General features: G+C 35.5%; 2 long non-coding RNA genes across 2 annotated transcripts in view; both read right to left on the reverse strand.

Moving 5' to 3' along the window:
• The window catches only part of LOC147839797 (uncharacterized), a 516,604-nt gene that overhangs the window by 257,058 nt on the left and 232,565 nt on the right, over nt 1–26,981 (reverse strand). The window lies entirely within an intron of this gene.
• Nucleotides 22,602–24,854, reverse strand: LOC147839799 (uncharacterized). Its single transcript, XR_015515475.1, has 4 exons — nt 24,749–24,854; nt 24,450–24,631; nt 24,208–24,300; nt 22,602–24,044 (listed from the first exon to the last, which is right to left on the reverse strand). It is a non-coding gene; the product is annotated as an uncharacterized LOC147839799 (long non-coding RNA).

Raw genomic sequence — 26,981 nt, forward strand, 5'->3', positions numbered from 1 at the left:
ATTCGTCATTGACTTCACCTGCTCAACAGAATGGCTGCTGTTGGCTTAAGAAATGAAAGCAATGTTCACCGATGAGTCACGCGTGGAAGAACAGCCGCGGTTAGTCTATATGTGCATAATACGCGGTTATCACAGGTAATCCATAATAGACTGTGGAGAAAACTTGCACCACAGGCACGCTCGTGTCTGGATCCACAAGTACTGATTTTATTTAGGAAAAGTTACCTCACAAACAGGCCAGCAGGTCAAATGTCCAAAGTGTGTGAGAGAGAGAGAGAGAGAGAGAGAGAGAGGCAGTAGTGAAATAGCGGCTTGTGTGCTGTGCCTTCTTCAGTGTCAACAAAAGACTTTCCAGCAAACTCACAAGCAGTTAAATTGTGCATAATTATCTACCTTTAAAGTGGTAAAAGCGTTTCATTTAGTCGCCCTCGCTTCCTTCACCATAGTATTCTACTGGGAGGTTGCTCATAGGAGATAAATGACGTCAGTATGTAATAACCGGTTATGATCTATTACTGAATCGAATTGTCCCCATCTGCATCACGGTGCACCGAAGAAACAATTAATTTTGACACCCCTACTGTTTGCTATATGGAATGCAAAAATATGAAGCTCAATATCTCAAAATCATTCAGATCGCATATAGAACCTTATAATTCCAAGATGACGTAGTGTATTAGTTGTGAAAATCATTCCATTTTATGGAAAATTAAAAACGTAATTTACATGAGTGCCATTTTCTTTTAATGATGTTGTTTGCCATTTATGGACTATATACAGTGGCTGAGAGATCTTAACATACATGAATTAAAGAAAATACATGCAATTACAAACAAACACCAGGAAATTAAGACCCTCATCAGTTTGACAGCGTGTTGCAGATCCTCACAAAGCAAATAAATAAGAAAAACATGCTGCATTTTCTTATAGATGCAAAGAAATTAAGAAATATCCTGCATTTTCTTAGAACACATGTGAATAGCATGGAACTAGGGATGTAATAGTTCGTCACCTTGGAATTATAAGATTCTATCTGTGTTTTGAATAATTTTATGATATTGAGCTTTTGAAGTTTTTGCATTCCACATAGCAAACAGTATGTGTGGAACATTTGTTTTTTAAATAAAGAGTCTTAACAGTTTATAAAAAACATCCCATGATGTAAATAAGTTGTCAATTAATAAGAATATGTCAATAACTAAATTTTGACAAAAATATCAGATAGAACCTTATATTTCTAAGGTGACAAATTCACAGTGAGCCGACTGAAAATCGATTCAAACGTGACGATTCAAACTGGTAGAAATGTTGAATCACTCGCGATACATTTTTTTGAACAGAGGGGGCGCTGTGTTTACACCCGCAACTCGCTTTACCTGCACCAGACAAAACACAAACTGTGCAAATACTGCAAAAAGACGTTTACATGCAGTGTATTCATAGCACTTCACTTTTTTTTTTTTTAAGTTACAGCCTTTTTCCAAAATGGATTAAAAAAATTTATTTCCTTAAGATTTCACGCACAATACCTCATGATGACAATGAGAAAAATGAGTTTTTTTTAATTATTGCAAATTTATTAAAGATAAAAAAAACATGAATAATCACATATACGTACATGCTACTCGCACCTGCAGTTCTCCACGATGGACGTCCAGCGTTCTCCACTCTTCTGCGCCTGATTCTCTCAAGGTTTTTTCTTTCCTTCATTTCCGTCAGTTGGTTAAGTTTTGTACCTCACTACTATCGCCACTGGCTTGCTCAATAGTATCTGGATGCAGCCTTTATGATGCAAGCTGAGACTGCATCACTCAGCGATGCAATGTCAGACACAATGCACTCAAATGAAGCGAGTGACATCACTGCGACGGGTAGGGTTAGGGGTGGGGTTAGGTGAGCCTATTAAAAAGCATTAGATGCAGCTCAGATTGCACTGCACCAGGTCTGCATCCAGACCCCTCTCGGCTTGCTGGCATTGATGGATTTGCTCTTCTGTGTTTGGACTTTCAGCAGTGAAATTTAAACCACACTGAACTAAACTGAACTTCAACTCTTAAAACTGGACTGACACAGTTTCAATTTACTATAATCTTTTATGTGAAGCTTCTATGCACAATCTACATCGTAAAGCGCTATACAAATAAGGATAAATTGAATTGTTTCTCCCTAATTTTGCTGTTTGTAGCTGTTTAAATTCAGTGGATGTTTTCATCCCTAACATAACAAAAAGGTGGTAAATTTGAACAGTGCACAAGGGTTAAAAATGTTATACATAAATGGTTAACTGTAATTCATTTTAAAATAGATTTATATTTTCTGCCTTCTTTAAATATAGGAATTGTAAAGAGATTCCCAAACTAAGTGTCCTTTAGTAAAAAAACAGAAATGCATCATAACTGAATGACTGAATGTCTGTGTCTGTATTTACACAGCTTAACATTATCTCCTTTAGTTTGCATCGATGGGCTGAATTTGTCAGTGTTTTGCATGCGCTCTTCCGATTTAGGCCTTATCCTTGGTTCAGAGATCTGATGTGGGAACAAGAACAAGGATGTATTTTCCTCATTACCACCTGGTCTAGACTTTTCCCGTTGGATCACGTCTACATTCGCTTGACATTTACTATAAAATTCTTCCGTCATCATACTAAACAGCACACAAAAACACAAGATACTTGTGATATTTTGCAGACAGCATGAAAACAAACCGCCTATCATAGCATTCATCTCACTCAGTTGACTTTCTTTTTCATGTTTTATAATGCTTTATAATGTCTGTTTTCTCTTTGAAGTTATTCTACCTTGATCAAAGTTGTGTTGTGTCTTGTCTTTGATGGTATTGAATGAAACTGCTTTCGCAAAGATACAGAGAACCAGCTGGTTTTTGTCTGTAGTACGAAAAAAAGAGAAAGTGCTACTGTTTCCCAGCATTCTGCTTCTGTTTTTGAATTCAATCCAACTCTCACTTTGACTTGTTGTTCGGAGAATGCTTCTGAAATTGACCCGGGAGGAATATAAATAGGCATAAATGAGCCAGTTGTTGACAGAAAAAAAAGTATGGAAGCTGTAGAGTGAATGTTAATCTGGATGGAATTTGAGGAGTTCAGATTTAGACAACTGATTTATGATAGCAGATTTTGATATGTTGACAAGTCTGAGCATCTGCAACCGTTTCATTTGAGGCCAATTTTTTTGTTGCCATAAGTTCTTGCTCATTCCAGGGCCATTATTTGGGTGCTTACATGTTTAATATTTATGACATTCTTGCTGCTCCATTACATTGTGCACAGATTTGTTTGTAAATGAAATGACAAATAAATGTTTTCAATGTACAGTTTAGGCTGATCTGACCACAATGGCCAAACAGTAGGCCATAAATTAGATCTGAGATACACTTAAAATATTACGTTTGCTGTTTGTTCAAACTAAAATGAGCTGAAACAACACAACTCTTAAGTAGTTTTTGGAACAACTTAATTGTTTCATGTTCAATCCACTTAGACTTGTAAAATTAAATAAGCTGACTTAATTCCTTCATGTTGTCCTAACATAGTGGTTCTCAAACTTTTTTCACCAAGTACCACCTCAGAAAAAAATAAATGTCTTTCCAAGTACTACCATGATGACCAGTATTAAAATACAGTAGCGTATCAGGCCTAATTAAGCAGCAACAGCTCTGCATAGTTCAAAAACAAGGCAGATTAATTCCTATTATTATGAGTATTTTTTATTGTGAGCCACTTTAAACATTATAAATAGTTTAAACATTAACACTGCACTGTGTTTATAGGTAAAAAAAAAAAAAGTTAAATTAAAATGCTTCTAAAAGTTCATTAAAAATGACACTTCTTAAAAAGTAAAAGAACACTGCTGTAATTAATGTAAAGTATTAACATGTAGTCAATTAATCAAAACCTGGAAATGTTCCTCATAGGCTATACAGTATATCATCATATACACATATAAACTCTTTTTGATAACTTTTAAAATAGATGTTGCATGTGTATATGACTTATTTGTTTATTTTTGAAATCTAAACATCAACTTATATCGTACATATATAATTTGGATTTACATATTTAAATTAGAAATTAGATCTGGCTACTTTGCGTTAGAGTAGGCTTTGTGTGTTAGAAAAGTCCTTAAACCTTACCTGTTAACATTGGGACATAAAAATACAGGATACGCCCCGAATAACCGTTTCAGAATTAAAAGTGTGTTCATTTTTTTACTTTAATTATTCAGCGATTTCTCATCGTATAAAACTAGAAGGAAGCCTGCGTACCACTCATGGTACACGTACCAGAGTTTGACAACCACTGTCCACAAATCGATAGTGTGTAACTCAGCATTAAGTGTACGATCTGTGACCAACAAAATGATTCGTACACGTTTTGTCATTCAAAACCCCTACATTGGGTTTGCATAAATAAAATAAATACTCATTCAGTAGATATTAGAAACAATAGACTTGATAGTGCGGTTGACATCACGAATATGAGCTAAAAGGTTATTGCAAATATTAGACGATGACAGTGATGGAAAAATCAGTTGTTAAAATTGAACCCCTCCACAATAAAAATAAAAAATACTTTAGTTGCTTATTTTGAGATTGAGGTTTTGAAATATAAGAAGATATTTTTGCTATTTCAGAATTAGGTGTTATTAATTACTCACCATCATATCGTTTCAGCCTGATCTCACGAGAAAACATAACTACTTTATGTTTCGTCAGTTTAGTGGCTAATTCGTAGGAATTAGTTAAAGTTGTACAAAAATGTACAATTTTAAAAAGGAAAGTGTGGCACCACACCCCACCCCTAAACCCAACCGTCATCGGGGGATAAGCAAATCGTACTAAATTATACGAATGAGATTGATGAGATTCGAATTCATACAAAGTCTGGTTTATTTATAAACTAATTTCAAGAGGATCACATGTTTATGATTGAACACAGCTGGTACCTCATTAGCTTCGTATATTTGCACCAATCAGATGAATACTGACCCACTATAAACTACCAGAGCTTTCTACTCCAGTCATCTTCGTTTTGAAGAATCCCCCCTTCCACCCCTGCTCCTCCCCTTCTCTGATAGGGCGGCACGGCAGCCCAGTGGGTAGCACTGTTGCCTCACAGCAAGAACGCAGCTGGTTCGGCCCGGCTTCTCCGGTTTCCTCCCACCTTCCAAATACACCAGAAATAAATTGACTACTTAAAAATAGCATCCTAAGGCAATTTTTAGTCAGATATATCTCAGCAGTTCACAAGTAGGGGAGTTCTCGAGACCAACCTGAACTCAAATTCTCCTCTCATCCTTCAAATGGGAGGAAGCCCCGGGCTCAAGGATTTTCTGAGCTCAGGGCTCTTTTCCAGGACAACATGCCAAATACGCTTTATTATCAATCATCAGCTACGTGAAAAATCTTGAATTAGCCACTAAATCAAAAAGTTACGAATTGCTGTGAGATAGCGTTGGTGGTTTCAATCCCTTTAGACCTTTGTTCATCATCAGCATGCAAATTAATATCTTTTAGATGAAATCCGGGAGCTCTCTTATCCTCCATATAGCCAGCAATGGTCTCAAGATGCTCAGAGTCTAGAAAAGGAACCAAAAACATTGTCACATTCAGTGACTGTAACTGTAATCACGTGAAGCTCCAAAAACAATTTTGTGCACCAAATAAATGTAAAAACAACCTTTGTTTGCCTATGACTTCCACATCAGATCATGGTGTGTGTTTACTACAGGCAGTAGGACAATTCAGTGTGTCCGCTGGGTTTAAAAAAAGTCTTAAAATGTCTTAAATTTCAAAACCTAAATGTTAGGCCTAAAAAAAGTCTTAAGTTCATTTGCATATTGTGTTGTAGGTCTTCAATCGTTTTAAATAGGTTTTAATTTTGCTTTGTCCAAGTAAAGCTACTTAATTTGGGCCGGCATCCATTCGATGACCAACAAAACATCTCAAGAAAACTTCATTTTTTTATTAAGGTTTTTTTATTGCAAAGAGATACACTTGGAAATAAGTAGAAAAATAAATTAAACCAATTGCACAATTCCTCATGACAATACAAGGCCATTAGAAAAAATCTTAACCCTCTAAGGAAGTAAAATATTATTTTTATTGGTCTCAAAGGGTCTTAAAAAGTCTTAAATTTGACAACGAAAGCTGCAGAAACCCTGCAATTGTATATTATGCTGCTGTAAACAAACCATCTGACCGCCTGACGCAGGAGAGAAGACATTGGCGAATAATATTTACATTTTTTGGCATTATTCCCTTTACAGCTCGTTCAAAGACATCTCACAGCAATTCGTAACTTTCTGATTCAGTGGCTAATTCGTATGAATTCATGTGATTTAGTATGATTTGCTTTTCCCCAATGACAGTTCGGTTAAACGGTGGTGTTTGGTGCCTTGTCTCCTTTTTAAAATTGTACATTTTCATATGATTAAACATATATGAATTTGTACGTTTTAGCCATTAAACTGACAAAACTTAAAAATAGTTACGCTTTCTCATGAGATCTGACTGGCTCATCCCAATTTAAAAAAAAAAAAACTTTATTAAAATGACAAACTACTTTCAGCTGACTATGCATAATATTAAAAAGTTAATTTGTAAAAGTTTTCCATGGCAGTATTATAGTGCTCAATATGACTATACTGTAGGGAACACAAAGAGTAAACAATAAGAAGGAACAAAACACTACATTTAAAAGGACTTTTTTTTCCAGAGATAAGCTTGTGATAGTTATTTCAGGTTAAAAAAAACAAAGTAATATTATTTTCATAATTGACAAAAAAATAACAGATAGTGTGTCAACTATATAGCACTATGTATCCCCCAACCTTGTTTTCTGAAGTGATTCATTCATTTATTTATTGAATGGATGTATCTAAAATCGGAAGTGCAACCCACTATTTAAAATGCAGAAGTCACATGTGGAAAAAGGTAGATTGGTTGTGCAGTTAATAAATTAGTTAGCACAAAGCTTTCTCTTCTTTTTTGTCTAACCTTGTCTGAAACTTGAAGTTTCAGTTCAGCTTGAAACACCTACATCCTTCATTGTCACCTGTTCTCGACTGAAAATGAATGGGATCATGTGGCTTTGCTGATGCTTGTCATTTGGCAGTGTGAACGGAGCTTAAGACATAAAGCTGCAGCTGTGACATCAAAACTCCAACCACAGCCCTAATTTTACTCACGAACTGAAAAAACCCTTTACAAAAACCTATGGGGAACCAAAAGCTTGCTATTATTCTGGGATATGATGCCACGGCTGCGGGACTCTATTTTTATTTTTAAATGTGCAGTGTGTAATATTGACAGCTAGTGGCTGGACTGGGTAAAGCAGTCATTTTTTTATGTTTTTTTTATATTTGACAACTCATTGAATTGAGTTGCCAAATTGAGTACATCAACAGGTACAAGATGAACAGCTGTTGTGTTAGTATCTGGATCAATCGCACCGACAGTCAAAACAGATGATGTTGCTTGGTGTATTTAAATACGGTTGCAGTTAAAGTGTCAGCGTGTTTGTTTCCATCTGTTTATCTAAATGCACCAGGGAAAGGTCTTTTGCTTTGCATAACATGAACTGAATTAGTTTGGCATAATACAAAAAATTGGTGCTAAAATATGATCTTAAAACTCTTTACTGTTTAAACTGAAGTCTGTTTCTAGCTAACATTTCGACAAAGCTGACAAAAGTGACAAAAGTTTCAATTTTCAGTTTGTCACTGTAATGAGTGGGCTGACAAACAGGATTGTGTGACGTGAAACTGACGGGCAAGTGGTTTGAAACACTGCACCGAAGCATGAGCCGAAACACCCAGGTCACGTGACTAAAGTGATTTGAAACACCCAGGTCACATGACTAAAGGGATTCAAACGCCCAGTTCACGTGACTAAAGTGATTCGAAACACCCAGGTCACGTGACTAAAGTGATTCGAAACACTCAGGTCATGTGACTAAAGTGATCTGAAACAGCCAGGTCATGTGACTAAAGTGATTCGAAACACCCAAGTCATGTGACTGAAGTGATTCGAACACCCAGGTCACATGACTAAAGTGATTTGAAACATCCAGGTCATGTGACTAAAGTGATCTGAAACAGCCAGGTCATGTGACTAAAGTGATTCGAAACACCTAAGTCATGTGACTGAAGTGATTCAAACACCCAGGTCACATGACTAAAGTGATTTGAAACACCCAAGTCATGTAACTAAAGTGATTTGAAACCCCCAGTTCACATGACTAAAGGGATTCAATCACCCAGGTCATGTGACTAAAGTGATTTGAAACACCCAAGTCATGCAACTAAAGTGATTTGAAACCCCCAGTTCACATGACTAAAGGAATTCAATCACCCAGGTCATGTGACTAAAGTGATTCGAAACACCCAAGTCATGTAACTAAAGTGATTTGAAACACCCAGGTCCCATGACTAAAGTGATTGGAAATACCCAGGTCACGTAACTACGTAACTAAAGTGACTAAAGTGATTTGAAACCCCCAGTTCACATGACTAAAGGGATTCAATCACCCAGGTCATGTGACTAAAGTGATTCGAAACACCCAAGTCGCGTGACAAAAGTGATTCAAAACACCCTAGTCATGTAACTAAAGTGATTAGAAACACCCAGGTCCCGTGACTAAAGTGATTGGAAACACCCAGGTCACGTAACTAAAGTGATTCGAAACACCCACGTCATGTGAATAAAGTGATTCGAAACACCCAAGTCACATGACTAAAGTGATTCGAAACACCCAAGTCATGCGACTAAAGTGATTTCATTTCAGAATCGTTTTGAGATCTGGCAGATCAAACAAAAGCAGGGAAAAAATCTCATGTAGCCTAGTGAATAGTAACTGTGCTGCAAATAATCTTTATTTGTGCATATATTCAGAAATTGTGACTTCATGTATTTTAATAATGTATATTTTTTATGACCAAAACAAGACATTTATTCATGAAGAGTTCATTCTGAGGTCAGACCAATATTAAAACAAAACCCGTTACAAAAACAGAGTTTTTAAAAACTAAAGTGTCTATAGCTGCATCACCTGGGTGTGAAGGGAATTAGCAATTTCTCCTCAACTTTCTTTTTTAACTTTCTGTATGAAACGTCAAACAGACGGGTGCTCCTGTCAAACCTCCACTAGTTTTTCCTACATTTTTGGGTCTAAATAAACCGAAAATGAGCGCTTTTAACTTCTCCCTCAACCTCCCGCTGGCCTGCAGGTACACACACACACACACTCACAAGTGAATGCTGCTCTCTCATTGGCTGTAGGTGATCGCCAATGTTATTTTCAGTAAAAACTCATTTCACACGGCGTGATTTGAATCGCCGACAGCTCCAGATATTTAGCATGCCAAATATCTTTCAGGCATTGGCGACTCATTGGCGATTCTCTCAGATCCCGTCTTTGATAGTTCATGCTACTGTATGTGATTGTCACTCACGTGCACGAGCACCGATTTGCCTGTGATTTTAGCCATTTGCCGGCGATTTCTCAAAACCTGTTGGCAAGTCAAAATAGGGGCTAAAATCATGCAGTCTGATCTAAGTTAAGCAAATGACTTTTTTGGGGGAATAACTCAATATTGTAATGCACTACTTTCAATAGTAAATTTCCCCAACACTGGACAAAGATAAAACTGTATATTGAATTACATTTACATAACAAATTAATAGTGTATATATTGATTACCTTCAACTAAATCCTAGCAGTGCTGATATATAGTAATATTGCACTGTTACCAGTGTGATATTGGGCATATATAATTATCTGTGAAAGAGTCTTTACATCATCAGTTGTACCTGGATATAATAAAGACTCTTCTGACTTTGTCCAGCAGCTACACAGTAATACAATTAAGGCAAGCAGATAACCTTAGCAACCCCTTGACAATCACCCAGAGAACAATATGCTATATGATTTAAAGGATAGTTCACCTAAAAATGAAAATTCCACCCCCATTTGCTCGTCTTTCACATCTTCCAAACCTGCTCGAGTTTCTTTCTTCTATTGAAAACAACAATATTTTGAAGAATGTTTTTGAAGAAAAGTTTAGAACTCTAGTGTGAGTTGATATTGTGGAAATTTTCATTTTTGGGGGGAGATTGAGAACTATCCTTTTACTGTATAAATCTACTTTTCTAGTCTTCTTTATTGCACATGTAAACGAAAAATGGCATGCAAAGGTAATAAATGTGCAAAAAAGTAAGAATGAATAAGTAAAACTCAACATGTTGCAGCATTACTATTGCATCAGTTTTGAAGAAACTCTACTGAGCCGAATGCGAATTTCGGTCTAGCGATACGTGACTTGTGGAGAGCCAAAGCGGCTTTTCCTGTGACAGTTCTAAGAATTTCTGCCATTTCAAGTGCTGAGCTGTATCCTGTTCTGCTACTGCTGCTTTTGACATCACAGACAAGTTTGTCTCACAATTTCCTCAAAGATAAGGCCACACAAACACTTACAAACACCAGTAAAATAAAACACACTGTCAGACCTTGATGTAGGCTTTAATTAATATAGGCTTCATAGCTATGCTTTATAATTAATAGTCCTTTTCCAGGTCCTTCCTATGTAATTTCAGTTGTTTAGGTTACTGTAGGGCAGCATGTAGGAGCAAGTATATGTGGTTCACTTCTATTTCAAGTGTGTTTAATTATAGGATTTCAGGAAAGAAACGGGAGGACCGAAAATGAGTTTGAACAATACGAACTCGCCTCGTCGCCTGGGATTATGAGACTTTATCATCTGGACAAGCTGGTGGTCTTATCAGCTTATTTTATGAAACACTGGGTGGGCCTGTATCCTGACCGGCATTCCTGGTGGAGTTTTTTGTGAGACGAACAATCTGAAAGATCTCCAGTTTGGACATGTGAGGTCAAGAAGCTGCAGGCATAAGAGGGAAAAGAAGTGATGTGGGCACAGGGGTGGCGTGGGAGTCTATTCTTAGTGGTCAAACTGCAAAATTTACAGAGTAAACTTCTGTTAACTTTTGTTAATGTGCAGGAAAATATTTCTGAAAAAAGTGCAAACTAATTCTGCCGATTCAGTTCATACAACTTCAGATGGATCGATATGAATGAAGAGTTTGCTTATTAAGATACATACAAGAGAAAAAAATGTAACCTTATTGCGCAGTATGTAAGAGAACATGCTAAAAAGAGTCAAATTATTATTGAAATATTGCTAAAAACATATTTGATCAGTTGTTTAAGAATTGTGGGGAAATTAAATATTTATTAATTTCAGGGCTATGTTCATAACAACCGCCGGAACTAATAATACAGGCTCACTGGGGTACTTTAAATCATCTTGACTATCAGTGAAACATTCACATCCATAAATACAGTTGAAGTCAGAATTAATAGCGCCCTTGTTTATATTTTCCCCAATTTCTGTTTAACGGAGAGCAGTTTTTTTTTTCAACACATTTCTAAACATAATAGTTTTAATAACTCATCTCTAATAACTGTTTTATTTTATCTTTGCCATGATGACAGTAAATAATATTTGACTAGATATTTTTTAAGACACTTCTATACAGCTTAAAGTGACATTTAAATGCTTAACTAGGTTAAATAGGTTAACTAGGCAGGTTAGGGTAATTAGGCAAGGTGTTGTACAACGATGGTTTGTTCTGTAGACTATCGGAAAAATATATAGGTTAAAGGGGCTAATAATTTTGTCCCTGAAATGGTGTTTAAAAAATGTAAAACTGCTTTTATTCTAGATAAATTCTAAATATTCTAAACAAAACAAATAAGACTTTCTCCATAAGAAAAAATATTATCATTCATACTGTGAAAATTTCCTTGCTCTGTTAAACATCATTTGGGAAATATTTAAAAATGAAAACAAAATTCAAGTGGGGGGCTAATAATGCTGATTTCAACGGTATGTGTGTTTTTGCACACAAATGATGTTTAACAGATATATATATATATATATATATATATATATATATATATATATATATATATATATATATATATATATATATATATATATATATATTATAATAGATAATTTGTGTACTTTTTAATGAGAAAATAATTTTCTACCAAACTTTTTCTACTTTACAATTCATGACATTTCTTTGAAAAACTGTTGTGATAAAAAAACTGTTGTGAAATTTATCAGGATTAAGTAGTTGACAAATAGGCAGTAAAAAAAAATAATTATTTATTTTTTAAACACCATTATGTGTGTATTGTTCCATGTTTTTAGAAATATATAGATGAAAACAATTAATTGCGATTTAATAAAATAGACACTTGTAAAATTTAATATTTATTAATGATTTTACAATTTTCTTTTAATTTAGGAGCTTAAATTAAGAGCTGTAATTTATCGAACAATTCTTGAAACAGTCACACCATAAGACCCAATTTGAGATTCGGCAAGAAGATAAATAAATTCTGTTCAGCGTTTCTTTGAAAATGAAACAGCATTACGGGGATAGTTCACCAAAAACAAAGGCAAGAAATTCTGTCATCATTTACTCAACCCTCATTTGTTCCAAAACCTGTTTAAATGTCTCTCTTGTGTTGAACACAATGGAAGATACTGAATAACGTTGTAGGACAAATTCCATTGACTTCAACAGATCCTTCAGAATATCTTGTTTTGTGGTCAACAGAAGAAAGTAATAGCAGTTAATTGTGAGTAAATGAAGAGTGAGTTTTATTTTCGGGTGAACTATTCCTTTAACCGTGTCGATCTGATCATTGTACCTGTCTGGGACACTCTGTCCGTCTCATTAAAGTTGTTTCAAGCTACAGTGTCATGTTGCCTTTTCCTGGCCGCTACTGATCTCCGCGTCAATCATTCTCTGTCCAAAGGCCAGAGGCTGTAAAGGTGATAGCGACGCAGCACATTTTATCCGCTGATCTTTGTCACACGCTGAAATGATAGCCAGATATGAGGGATCTGATAAGCATTTGCTACTTGTGCTCGTTCCCATGGAAAATTGTGTTGTGCATGTGTTCAAATCAGCACAGGTGAGATGTCACATGGTTTCAGTGGCCCTCGGTTGACCCATTGGCTTCCTATACACTCTAAAAATGCTGAGTTGTTTTAACTCAACAGTTGGGTTTGTTTAAACCACTCAGCATAGTTTGGAATGTGATTGAAAAGAGCTTTAAGGATAGTTCACATTTGAAGTACAGTTCTTTTCATTTGATTTGTTGTGACCAAAAGATGATACCTTTCATGGATTGTTTATCGTTTATATTTAAAGGGATAGCTTACACAAAAGTGACAATTTCGTAAATTCCATTCACTTACACTGAAGTGGTCATAAACTTTTGGGAATTTCTCATTTTGAACACAAAACAAGATATTCCGGCGAAAGTTGCAAAAAAATTAAATAAAAAAAATAAGTCAATGGCTGTTTCCATCCACCTATTTTTATGCACATTTTGGATATGCCCAACTGTTGACATCAGCGTAGACTCGGCTATCCCTGGAGTGTTACAGGAATCAGACGCATGCTCTCGTCTTTTCTATGACCACCACACCAAATTAATACTCTTTAGTATTGAGTAATAACACCTAAACTTTTACTTTCTGTTGTGTTTGGGTCAAATCTGACCGATTTACAACTTAAAACACTCATAAAAATTGTGTTTAACATCAGATTGCCTCAAGGCCTTATGGCATCCTCCATGCTATGCACCTAAACATATAAAAGTGAAGATCACCTTTCATTGATTTTTAATCAAACTTATTACACCTGTAGTGTTCTCGGTCAAAAGTGACCGCCATAGAAAATGAATGGGTATCCAGATGATATTCATCCATCAGACAGAAAACATCCCCATTTTTGCTTTCAGCCAAATTTCCGTTTAGCCCATCTCTTGATCTTGCAGGAGCACTTTTAGCTTAGCTTAGCATCCATTTTGTTCACACTTTATTTTGATGCTTCGTTTGTTGAATTTAAGGTACATTGCATGCATGCCAACTAACTCTCATTAGATTATAAGTAGACTGTTAGATTGGGGTTAGGGTAAGTGTAAGTTGACATGTACATGCAAAGTTTCTTATAGTCAGTTGAATGTCTGTTGAAAGAGCCGTATCAGCAGATATTAAACAGACTACTAATACTCAAATGGACCATCAAAATAAAGTGTTACCTCAATTATTTTAATGGATAAGACCATCATCATCTTACTCTAAAAAAGACTAAAGTATAAATAAACAAAGTTCTGTCTAATACCCTCAGTCACTATTCCCTATATTAGTAAACTAATACAGTCCAATTGAAGGACTGAATGAAAATTCGAGCGCTCAGTACACAGGAAAGGATGCCATTTTGTTTGTGCTTTTCTGGTTGATAAATCATTCAGATGGATTAAAATTTTAATTTCTTTGGTCAGATCCTGTGATAGTTATTTTAGCGAGCTGTTAGATCTGTTGTTAATGAAACAAAGAATTTTATTTTCTGTCATGAATCTATTGTTCATTTTGTAATACATGTTAAGCACTTCTTTGAGATGTCATTCACAGCTAAAGTTGAATAAAGATTTGCTGGTGAAAAATGTTTTTTGTGCTTATATACATCAATGTGTCTATGTGAACACAACAGGAGAGTTAATATACAAAATTAACCATGGGTTAACTACCAGTAACAAACATGGTTATTGTAGTTAAACAAAGGTAAACAAATGATAGTTTAGCCACACTAGCCATAGCCTGACTGGTATTTTTTTGTACAATTGTGGTTATACAAATGCATCAAAAAATGGCTACTACATTCTGGGATCCCTTTCTTCACAAAACAAATAATATGCTGCCTTAAATGCAGGCAGAATTAGATGCCATTGAAGCAAGCTAACCTTTTTTGGTGTGAAAATGCTGCCTGTGTTATGGAATACATTTTAGTGGGGTGTTTTTTTTTTGCATACACCAAGTGATACATCGGGGGATGGTTAAACGCTCATTGACCTCATTCACGTTATTGCAAACAACAGATGCTGCATTATGAACCATGTGGGGGATGCTGCACTTTCCATGTTTTTGTAGGTTGAGACATTAAGGATGCTGATCCTGAGGTTATTAGTGGCTCTGCTAAGATCGCTAAAATAGTAAGCTTCTCAAATGACCAGTACTCTTAACTTCAACATATATTATGTAGCTTCTTAAAGCAAATAAACAAGTGAACAAAAAGAATTTGAACACAACAGAGGAACAAAAATTAACAACTATATTTACTAATTAAAATCATATAGGCTAATGCCAGGCTGGGTTGCTGAACATTTAAAGGTGTGCAGTTATTTTCATGGAAACGCACATCTGAAGTAGTTCCAGGCAGGTCTTTACTGCAATACTGTTTCATATTATAATTACTTTTTATTTTGGCTATATAATTTGTTCATTTTATTCTAAACTGCATCATCGAACGTGATCGATTGGTCATATTTCCAACTGACAGAGGGCATCACTAGCTACATTTTAACAGATGACAGAAATGCCAAGATGCGCATAAATTTTGAAAATGTGCATTAAAAACATATGCGCATAACTGAGTAGGATAAACTTTTTACTGTTTCAGTATTAGTGTTATTATATTATTAGTGACCTCCAGAATCAAGAGCGTCTGTGCTGCGTGTCTCATGCCTTCAAATGCCACCATGCGTTCACTGCGTGTCAGGACAGAAAAAGATTCACGGTGTCACGGATTGTGGTGGGGAAAAGGAGCGAAGACTCAGGTGCAGTAAAAATGGATATTTATTAATAATAAAATAAAATGCAAAAACAAACTACCCTAAGGAGGAGAACATTAATAAAACAAATAAACAACCAAAACAAACTAGACTGGGCAGGCTGGCAGGAATCAGGACAAGGCAGGAAACGACAACGAACTGGCACAGGACAGCAGACATGAGGTGAATATAAGCGAAAAAAAATTAACACAAACAGGTAAACATAATTAATTAATAATGGGTTAACAAGGAGGGTGGGACTAGACAATAGACTAGAGAGCGCATGACACGAAGAGACAACACAAGCCATGTGCTCACATAAAACTAGACTAGAATATGCAGCCAATGAGAAAACTCATTAACCGCGTGTTCACAATACAACATTAAAAGCACAACACTGAAGCACATAACAAAAGCACCACAATCTAAATACAGAGCCATGTGCTTAGACAACACCAACATAAACAGACACAAGACACGAGCACACGATAGATGAAAACACCTTACCGTGCGCTTACACATATGCAACGCGCATATTTCATCTCAGTTCTAACTGAAACCAAAACTTACCAGACTGAGACGCTGAGAATGAAACAGCGCGATGCCTACAGAGCAAAACACAAACAAGAGTACAAGGTCACACGTCCCAAGCGTGCACAGACCCCGCACGTCCACATCAAGTGCACGGTCTGCGTACACCCACAACGGCAACAGAAAATGAGGGCTCGACCCTGGAAAACTTGAGCCGAGCACAACAGGACAGGAAAAAGACAGAGCTAGTGTCTGGACTCTGCCACCTAAACAAGAATTTACAAGACCAGAGTGGCAGAACCCTGACACTCGGAGCTTCTTCTACCACAGCAAATTCAGTTTTTTACTGTTGATATTTGGCACAAGTTAATCAGGAAGTGACGATTTTGTTCGGTTTGACTCGTTGGATGGAAACACTACTTTATTTGTACATCTTTCATGCGATATTCCAGTTTTGCGCATAAGGTTAATTTACTTTTTTTTAAACATAGCTACTGACTAATAATCAAAACTTTTACCTAAAGCACCTGATTTGTAGTGTATCAGTCTCACGACTAAAGGTAACTATTCAACACTTTGTCCATTTAGTGGTAAATGGCAAAACAGGCTCCTTCAGATTACGTACCCCTATAAACATTTCTGAAGATCGTGAAATACATTGCAGGAGGTTTTTTTTTTTTTTTTTTTTGCAGGTTTTGTTTTTATGAAGCTACCAGAGGCTGCTGTGTACATTTTTTCAGATCTCAAATTTCTCTAGCGAAAAAGAAAAGCCCTTGTCTGATTTTTACCACGTTTTTAGATTTTACCACATTCTCATTCTGTTATTTAATTGTTTATTTTATTTTTTGGCTTCTGTTTTTGTCTTACCTGCTTTCTGGAACCGTTCATCGCCAGACTCAATCCCCATCTTCGTGGATTAACAACTCTCTGCATCTCAAGTCCGCCGATGTACATGGCAAGCTACTGGACAAACTGGTAACAGCGGGAAAGCCATCCATATAAGCGGTAAATGGTAAGTGGGCAACTGGTAAGCAAGAAAATACCACCCCGTATCGTTCGTTTTAAAGACACAATGCAGCCATACATACTTCTGGCTACATAATTCGCAGTCTCCAGAAATGTACACAAGACAGCGCCAATGTTGGAAAATGTGGCAGCCATATTAATCACACTTACAGGTTATGTAGGAAGGAGAAACACAGGATCTGGAGGAAGAAGAAACTGGTCCATATAATTCAATTCAATTCAATTCAGCTTTATTTGTATAGCGCTTTTACAATGTAGATTGTGTCAAAGCAGCTTCACATAAATGGTCATAGTAACTGGAACAGTGTGGTTCAGGTTTTAGTGTTTAAGTTCAGTTCAGTTCAGTTTAGCTTAGTTCAGTGTGATTTAATCATTACTGAGAGTTCAAACACTGAAGAGCCAATTCATCGATGCATAGCTCTACCAATCCTGAACCATGCGAGGCAGTGGCGACAGCGGAGAGGGAAAAAAAACTTCACCTGATGGCAGTGAAGAAAAAAAACCTTGAGGGAACCAGACTCAGTTGGGCACGACCATTTTAAATTCTCCGCTGGCCAAAAGTCTTGTGCAGAGCTTCATTCGCCGTGGTTTAGGCTGGAAGATGGCCTCAGTGAAGACTCGTCTGTCCCTGGAGCGTCGCTGGAATCAGACTCATGTTCTCCACTCCCCACGACCATCAGCGCAGCAGCAGCTCAGGATATGGCCTGGTCCCGGATATTATTTATTTATTATATATTTATTACCAGTCATTTGATGCGCTTTAGTCCACTCTCTGTATTTAACTGCCTGTTTGGGTTTCAACAAGGTCTGGTGCTGATGTGATGGGGGCATGTACTTTCACTTTTCACCACTACAGCCCTGTCTAACAGTTACTGAGAAAGTCCCGTACATTGTTAGTTTTTGCTGATTCTTCATTTAATAACAAACGTCCTGTGAATCACTCTTTGCAGCATAGGTTATTGTATTACAGTAATCATAAGAAAAATGACAGGAACAAACACAGCACATATTGTTGTGAAAATTAACTTCAACCTTTTATTCCCTACAGCCGCATATTTGGCCATCTCTCAGTGATAGTAATTTTAGCATCATGATCAATCCCATGATCACCCACTCTCCGCTAGTGTCTGACGGGAAAGGTGCGTTCATGTTTTACCGGATCATGGCATATTTGGGGTCGATACGATCAGGCAAAAGATCCAAAGACAAAACGAATCCTTCATTCGACTCTGAATTGACTCTTTCCTTGAAGAATCAAATGTTTTAAACATGGTGCACTGTCAGATTTAAACCTCAGCTGGATGTTTTTATTCTCTTAGAGCTGTGTTACACATTGCAAGGGAGGTCATTTGTCTAAATAAATTTCCCAGCTAGGAGCAGGACTATTTATTCCTCAAATAGTCATGTTAAATTCCAGACCCGAATAGGTAAACAATGACTTTTTAAACAGGCTGTTCTAACAAAAAAATAAAAAATAAATCTGACACAAAGGCACTAAGCGTTGCTAATTCTTCCAAGAATCCATAGGGAACATCAGCGACCTCATTTCCTCCAGGAGAAATCGTGAAGAGTATTGTTGATAATGACGTTGTTGACACAGAGTATTGTGGCGTTCATTTGGCCTCACAACGTCACAATGTGTGTTCCTGTTTACGTCGGTTTCATCAAGATATAAATCTAGACATCTGGCCTTCATAATTTGCACTCGTGTTTATAAAGTTGTTTGTCTTTGGGATTACAGAGATTATTCAAATGGGGAAATTCCCAGATTTCTGTAAAGCCTGAGAGCCTGGAGATTGAGACTATATCAGCATTTTCTCCAATAACAGAAAACCAAAGCAAGCATGTTTTTTAGTAGACGTCCAGTCAGCTGTCTTACAGGTTACTGGATGTTACTGGGAGGGAATGGTGTTAGTGCTGGGAAAGGGAGGATTCAGACAGACAACGAACCCTGATATTACTACAAGCCCTGACAAGGTGATGCTTTATGACATCACTCGTGGTCCGCCCAATGAGCTCACAGGACCAGCTGATCATGTTTTCCAGCTGTGAAAAACACTGACTGATAACATCTGTGACAGCAAAATAGAGAGATTCTCAGAATCTTATTAATGGAAAAACCCTGCCCATAGTAAACAGCATGAGTGAGACATTACAAGTGAAAGTCTGGAAATGAAAATAGATCACCAAAAGTTTTGTTTACTCACTTTCAAGATTTATTCATATGTGGAAAAACAAAAAGATAGCTTGAGAAATGAGTGTTTCTCTTTTCACTTTTCATGAACAATGCATGAAATATTTATATATTTTTAACAGCCCATATGATTTGTGCATTTTGGCCCAAGTCTTTGTAAGTAGAGTTTTTTAATCCATGGACCCCCAAATATAATCAACCTTGCATGAAGAACCTGAAACTACAATATAAACGAGATTTTACTGTAAAAAAAAAAAGAAAAAAAGAGTCAGTTTATAGTGAACAGAACCCTCATTACAACCCCTAACCAGCATTAAAGGTGCAGTAGGTGATTGTCTTCAGAAACATTTTTGATTGTGCTGGTTAAAAGTCTCTTCACATTCCAATTGTAATGATTAAAGTAAATATTCTAAATGTTTCATTTGTGTTTTTATATTCTGGGTAAGGCATAATACTACAAAATGTTTGTTGGGCTGATAATTCCCACAATGCTGAAAAGCAGCCCAGACTGTCAATAAATGTAGATTTGTACATCTGCGCCCCCCTGTTCACAGATCCGCTATTTGCGCATGCACGTGCATAATGCAAAAAAGAGGAAGAAAGGTCCAGTAATTGTCCTATACATGAGCTCATTTTTTTATTATAAAATTCCAAGCGGAATCTTCTGTTGACTTATCAATTCGTTGTGACTTCAGCTAATTAGTTTTGGCCAATGCTAACAAATATTTTTCGTAAGTCCAAAATCCGGCTTTGCAAGAAAATCTGACATAAGAGAAGTCATCTTACACTGCTGTATCGTTTTCAAATTGAGAAAATACTTTACAAACAACTTTTATCCTAAATCTTAGACCTCATTCCTGAAACATAACATGACCAATAAATAAGTGTGAAGCACCAGCCTGATCTCATGACAAAACGAAAGTTTTTTTTATTTTTGTCAGTTTAGTGGTTAATTCATACAAATTCGTACAAGTTTAGTTGTACAACATTGTATGGTTTTATAAAGGAGGAGTGGCACCTAACCCTAGACCCAATCGTTATTGGGGGATGAGCAAATCATACTAAATTGTACGAACTAGATTGTACGAATTTATACGAATTAGCCACTAAATAAAAAAGTTACGAATTTCCGTGAGATTGTGTTGGAAGCACCAAAAGAGAACCATATTAATCCATACGATCCATGAATTTTCAAATGTTGTTTTTTTTTTTTACAAGAGAGGCTAGAAAAAATGTGAATCTCTACATTATTATTAAATATTTTTTATTATTTAAAAAATGTTAAAAGTTGAATGTGCTAGCCAGTTTGTTAGTTGCCTAATTAATGACAATATGCTATATTTGTTGTTTAAAACTTTGATGAAATATGATGTAATAAATTTGTATTTTTAAAAAAAGTTTTTTTTTTCTATATTTTTTTATTCTAAATCTTTAGAAAATATTTTTGGTACATCAAAAAGTGTGGTTATATGGTGTGGTCATCTAACAAGCTAAACCAGCTAAACATAGTGCTTAAAATTTCACTAAAATACAGTATTTAAATCTCATAATTCAATAGATGAGTAGAATAGCTGCAAAAAGATCCACTTTTGGAGAAAAAAGAACCACCCCTTTTATCAGGCTAGCTACAGACCTGTTATGTTTTAAAACTATTTTAGTCATGTAAAGCTAATGTAGATTGTGCTGTTTTTTGAATGGGCTATACACACAGAAGTGTTGTTCAGCCACTAAAATCTTCTGGTGAACGATGGATGTGTATATTTTACAGCATTGATAATATATATTTTTATTTAGTTTACCAACAAAACATAACTAAATAGCGATATTCCGCCTAGCCTGCTGTACTGAGGTGAAGTTGGTTTTATATTCACATCACTGTGGCGAGGGGGCGGGGCCGAGAGCCGTGGGAACGGAATGATACACCTGTAGTGCACACCCTATGGAAGGAGCTCTGGACTATAAGAAGAGTAACGATGGCAGAGGAGGCAAAAAGGACCGGGCCCAGACATATTGTTTTCTGTTTGACGGCAGTCTCCAAGATTAATAATATTTTAAAACTTTGTCGGTTCTCCGCCTCTTTCTTCCCGGCGGCCAAAGGGCCGTAAACTTCATTACAATCACATTTGCACTGTTAGCTGTTTTTTTTTGTTTTTTTTTTTTATAACAAAACACCTCATTTTAATTTAAATGTATTATTTTTCACATTAAAAACACTTTAGGTGACCACATTATTATATAAATATTGTGTATTATTATTATTTTTATCAACTTTGATTATGTTCTATTTTAATGAGCATGGGATTTGTCTTCTGTTCCAAACCTTAAAGATAATGGCAAATCTTAGAATGTTCCAAACAGAGCAGCAGTAAATGATAATTAATGTTTGGGTGAATAATTACTGCAAGGTTTCAAACATAATTTAGACTGCTAATGTACATTAAAACAGAACAGAATCAAAGTATGTCTCAGTCATTTATGTAGCAACAAAGAGATCACATTGTTCAAATTAACAAACCTTAATGTCCACACCCTTATTACACACCCAAATACTGTACCAAAACATAAATCTTAAATATATACATTCATTTTTTTTTAAATAACTAGTGTGTGAATCTGAAATGAGAATACATCATGTTAAGTTAGGTGTAAAGTAGTGGGTTTCAAAGGTTTCCATGATGGTCCATAATAGTTTAGAGATGAGGCCATTAAAAGCACTGGAAGAACTTCTATGTGACTGCTGGGCGAATCAGACTGTGATCTGATCTGTCTGATTTACACAATACAGATGATAGATCAACCATGCTTCCGTGTCATACCTTTCTTCCTTTTTCATTTTCTTCCTCTTTGTCTATTTTCAGCTCCACTCTTTCATATTTTTCTTCTTCAAGATTATCAAGATACGGTTTGTGAATTTCATTCAGCTACATTCAGTAATATCAATTGCTGGAATAAAGTCAACTTTGTTTTTGAGAAAAGCACCAAAATCTTAAGATTGAAGCTTTTTTAAACGTAAGTAGGCTACATTTAATTTCATTTAAAATATTTTAACTTTGTTTTATTCTCATTCTCTGTAGTGTAGATGATAGGTTTGGTAACATATAGCATAGTTAATGTCCTCACAGACAGGTACAAAATTAATTGCAAGTGGAGTTTAAAAGTGGAAGGGGAGTAACGAAGGTTGAGGATCAACCTTTTAGATTGTGGGAGAAAAAGTTTGATAATAAATAGTGATATCTAATAATAATGAAAAAAAAATATATATATATGAGCAATATCACAAGAGTAGCAGTGCGATATGGGTGTATATTTACACTGGTGGGAGGCGTGCGTTGACAGGAGGCCGCAGGCCGAGTGCCTTAGTGCCCCCACCAGTGCCGATATACAGCCATATTGCACTGCTACTCGTGTGATATTGTGTTTATACAACAGTTTGACGCCATAATTGTGTATATAAAAACAAAATCAAACATGGAGAGTCTCAAAAACCCTTTTGTATGAGGAACTACTTTCTTCTGCATGGATTCAAATCATAAGCTGACAGTTAAACAGCTGAGCAAGCATCTTTTAAACTTTAGATCTGTAGTGTCTGCTTTTTGCTGGATGTATGTGGGCGGAGTAATACACAACGAGTAAAGAGGCTGTACGGGTGCTGATATTACTTAAATATGTGTGTGTGTGTGTGTGTGTGTGTGTGTGTGTGTGTGTATGTATAATATGTAGTTATAAAATAAAATAATAGATAATATAGCCTTAATATACATTTGACCACCATTGTAAATGCATCGTTTAATCAACAGTCTACACAAGAAAATATATCCAGCTGGTGGTCTGAAACCAGATGCACAACAGACACGTATAAGTACACAAGATGTTTTCCTTCTAAAATAAGTATCTACATAGCCTCATATCAAAATTAGACTCATATTTTGTATTGTAATAGACACCCTTGCACATAGAAGTTAAGCAGTAAAACAATAAGTGCGACCTAGCTCTTTCATGGTCATCCATTTGTGCAGGTATGCAAATTTTCCACTGGTCGTTTTTTTATCAAAAAGTAGGTCGAATCTGTTGAAGTCCATCACAGGTTACTGTAGGTCAGAAACCACTCATTATTCCTCAAAACAACAAAAACTTGAGCAAGTATCATAAAAACAAGATATAATTCAATTAAATATGAATATGGTTCACTGAAACATTCAAAGCTATTGAATGTATTGAATATATTCAGATATGCACCTCGATGCCCATAGTCAATGTAAAATTTGTAATATTTAACATAATTATTCTATTAAAAACTGAGGAATGAATCTTGGTATTGGCAAAATAACCTTTCAGTGAAAGGTTCTTACGCTCAAAAAATGGCTTTTGCTGCTTGCTGCTGTTAAACTTCTTATTTAAATAAGCTGAATCTACACAATTCTTTGATTTATGGGGGAAAACTTAATTATTTTATGTTCAATCTACTTAATTTGTAAAAACAATTATGTTAACTTAATCGATTTGTGTTGGGACAATTTAAAGGAATCACATGGAACCCAGCATTTTTACAGTGTAGGTAAACTTAAAAATAATATTTGCTGCTTGTTCAAACTACTCATTTAAAATGAGCTGAAACAACACAATTCTTGAAAATTTTGGGGGGCAACCTAATTATTTTATGTTCAATCCACTTAATTTCTTATCTTAAGTTGATTTATGTTAGACAACATTAATGTATCTGCACTTTTAGAGTGCACGAAAGCTTTTTAAAAAATCCAACTCTTTTTCACCATGAAAACAGTTTTTAGTGGAATGAAAAGGTTAAAATAAGCTGAATCTACACAATTCTTTGTGTGTGTGTGTGTGTGTGTGTGTGTGTGTGTGTGTGTGTGTGTGTGTATATATATATATATATATATATATATATATATATATATATATATATATATATATATAATTTTTTTTTTTTGGGGGGGGGGGGGCAACTTAATAGTCTTGTGTTCAATATAATTAAATTTGTAAAAAAATAAAAAATAAAAATTAAGTTAATGTAATCGATTTGTGTTGGGACAACAATATGTAGACATTGTGTAGAACCCAGCATTGTTTTAGTGGGTACACTTAAAAATAATATTTCCTTCTTGTTCAAACTACTTATTTAAAATCAGCTGAAACAACACAATTCCTGAGAATTCCACTTACATTTGTTACGTTAGCTTAATCGATTTGTGCTGGATAGCATGCATGAGCTGTGAAGACCCCTGCATTTTGTTAATGTGTGAGACCTTGTCCAAAATCTTTTTCCACTATGAAAAAGATTTTTTGGTGGAATGAAAGGGTTCCATAGCTGTTAAAGATTCTTAAAGTACTTTTATTTAGAGTTTAGCTGAAAAAAAAAAAAAAAAGTTTATTACTTTATTTAAGTTAATGTTCACTTTATTATTATTATATATATATATATATATATATATATATATATATATATATATATATATATATATATATATATATATATATATATATATATATAAAGTTATATAGATAAAATAGATTTGAGTTATAGTTTTGGACGTTAATAATTACAACCCTGCTCAGCCAGTTGAGGTGTACTTGTAATACAGGTACATACAACCCTGAGTTTACAGCACTTTGCTGACCTCTTCAGACCACACCGATTTTAATCGCTGAGAAAAGTGCTTGCCATTTTCTGTTTTCATCACTAGAGGGCACAAAACCTTCATACTTTTTTAAACAAGCCCCCACAGATGCGAAGGGGTTTTCAGTTCAGTCTGTGTCTGCTGTGATGATTTTACTTTTAATTAATTAATTTTTTTCTAGGAAAAGGCCAGACCAGCGAACTCTGTTTGGATGTGGAAAACTACATCATGTGATATTTACACACATAACCCAAGGCATTCAGCACACACATCATTAGCTCTGAATGTGTGTGTATTTGTTTATGCTACACAGATTACAGGCTAAAAGCTTTTTTGACATTGTGTATGTGCGTGTTACACGTGAATGATGTGTGTGAGGGTCTATCACATCCTGTGTATGAATGAAAGCTGAGAGCCAGTGTTATAGACACGTTTAGCACTTAGCTATTCACTGTTAGAATGAGCTGTTCCCATTTGGAGAATTGAGAGACTAAAAATAGCACCTGCCCTTACATGTTGAGGAAAGTGAGATGATTTACTCGTGCCGGTAACTGATAGTGAGTGACAGAGAGCATGACACATTTCTGTCTGCCAGCTCATACTGATATTAATATCCATACGGAGATGAGCTCTGCGGGGAGCTTTCTTCCGATTAAACACAGCTTCAAAATATGCATGACTTGACAGATAAGAATTATATAATATGAAGACATGGACAACTGTGAAACTAGCACAGTAATATTAGGCCCATGTGTGATATTTTACAAGCAAATGCTAAATTTTACAAATGGAAGTTTCAAAATTAAACCAAAAAATTATATATGATGAAACTGATGAAATGAGCAAAGTTAGCATAGATAAATAGAGCTGTACTGAGATGACTTTTAACAGCAGCTGAGGTGGAAGGAATGCGAGTTTATCACCTTTCCTTGTATTCACACTGACCTCACACATAGGATGCTATTTTTAGAATAACATGCTCTATTACTATTCCTATAATACCATACAATGCACAGTATGCAGATTGTATATGAATGAAATACATTCAATATTGGCCAGACTGTAGGCTGCAGATTTGAATACCTTGCAAAAAATAAAAATGAACCATGGCTTTACTACTTCTACCAAAAATTTTAACAATTATAAAAAAAAGGGGGCTTTGTAGTTAAACAAGGGTAGCCAGAAATTTATAGCCCTAAACAAAACATTGTGTAACCAGATATAAAATGCATTTACACAAACAATAATACTATATACAAAGGAATTACACTTGTACTTTAATAAAACCATCAAAAATTTTGTGATTTTTTGTCTCATTAAGTATATTCACTATTTCGATGGTGAATTTAAAATAACCCTGTTTTAGCCTGATTTTGTTTGAAACTATGTCATTTAAGTTCATTTCGTTTGAAGTATACTATGCCCCAAATCTGTATAGTTCAATTTAATTCAATTCAAGTTTTTTTGTATAGCGCTTTTTACAATAATTATTGTTTGAGAGCAGCTTTACAAACGGTGCACGTTATTGCAGTACGATCAAAATAAGCTTGAGTTACAATCGCATATAAGTTATTATATACAGACATAGTTAAACAGCGATCTTGTAGCATATAGGTTATGTGTACCTGTTTTATGAAGTGTATTAGTGTATTAAGTGCATGTGTTGTCCTTAAAGTCCTTGATAGTTTGCATTAGAGATGCAACAAAACAGTTAACCCATGGTTCAATACATACCTCGGTTTTTTAACACGGTTTTCGGTTCGGTTCTCATGGCTTGACACGTGTTTTTTTTATTCTGTAGGCAATAGGAACAGTAAGAGGTTAAGAAGAAAAAAATAAAAACGATTTATTGCAATACTCA

This window comes from Danio rerio, chromosome 18 (assembly GCF_052040795.2).
Source record: "Danio rerio strain M-AB ecotype USA chromosome 18, GRCz13ab, whole genome shotgun sequence".
NCBI classification, from domain to species: Eukaryota; Metazoa; Chordata; class Actinopteri; order Cypriniformes; family Danionidae; genus Danio; species Danio rerio.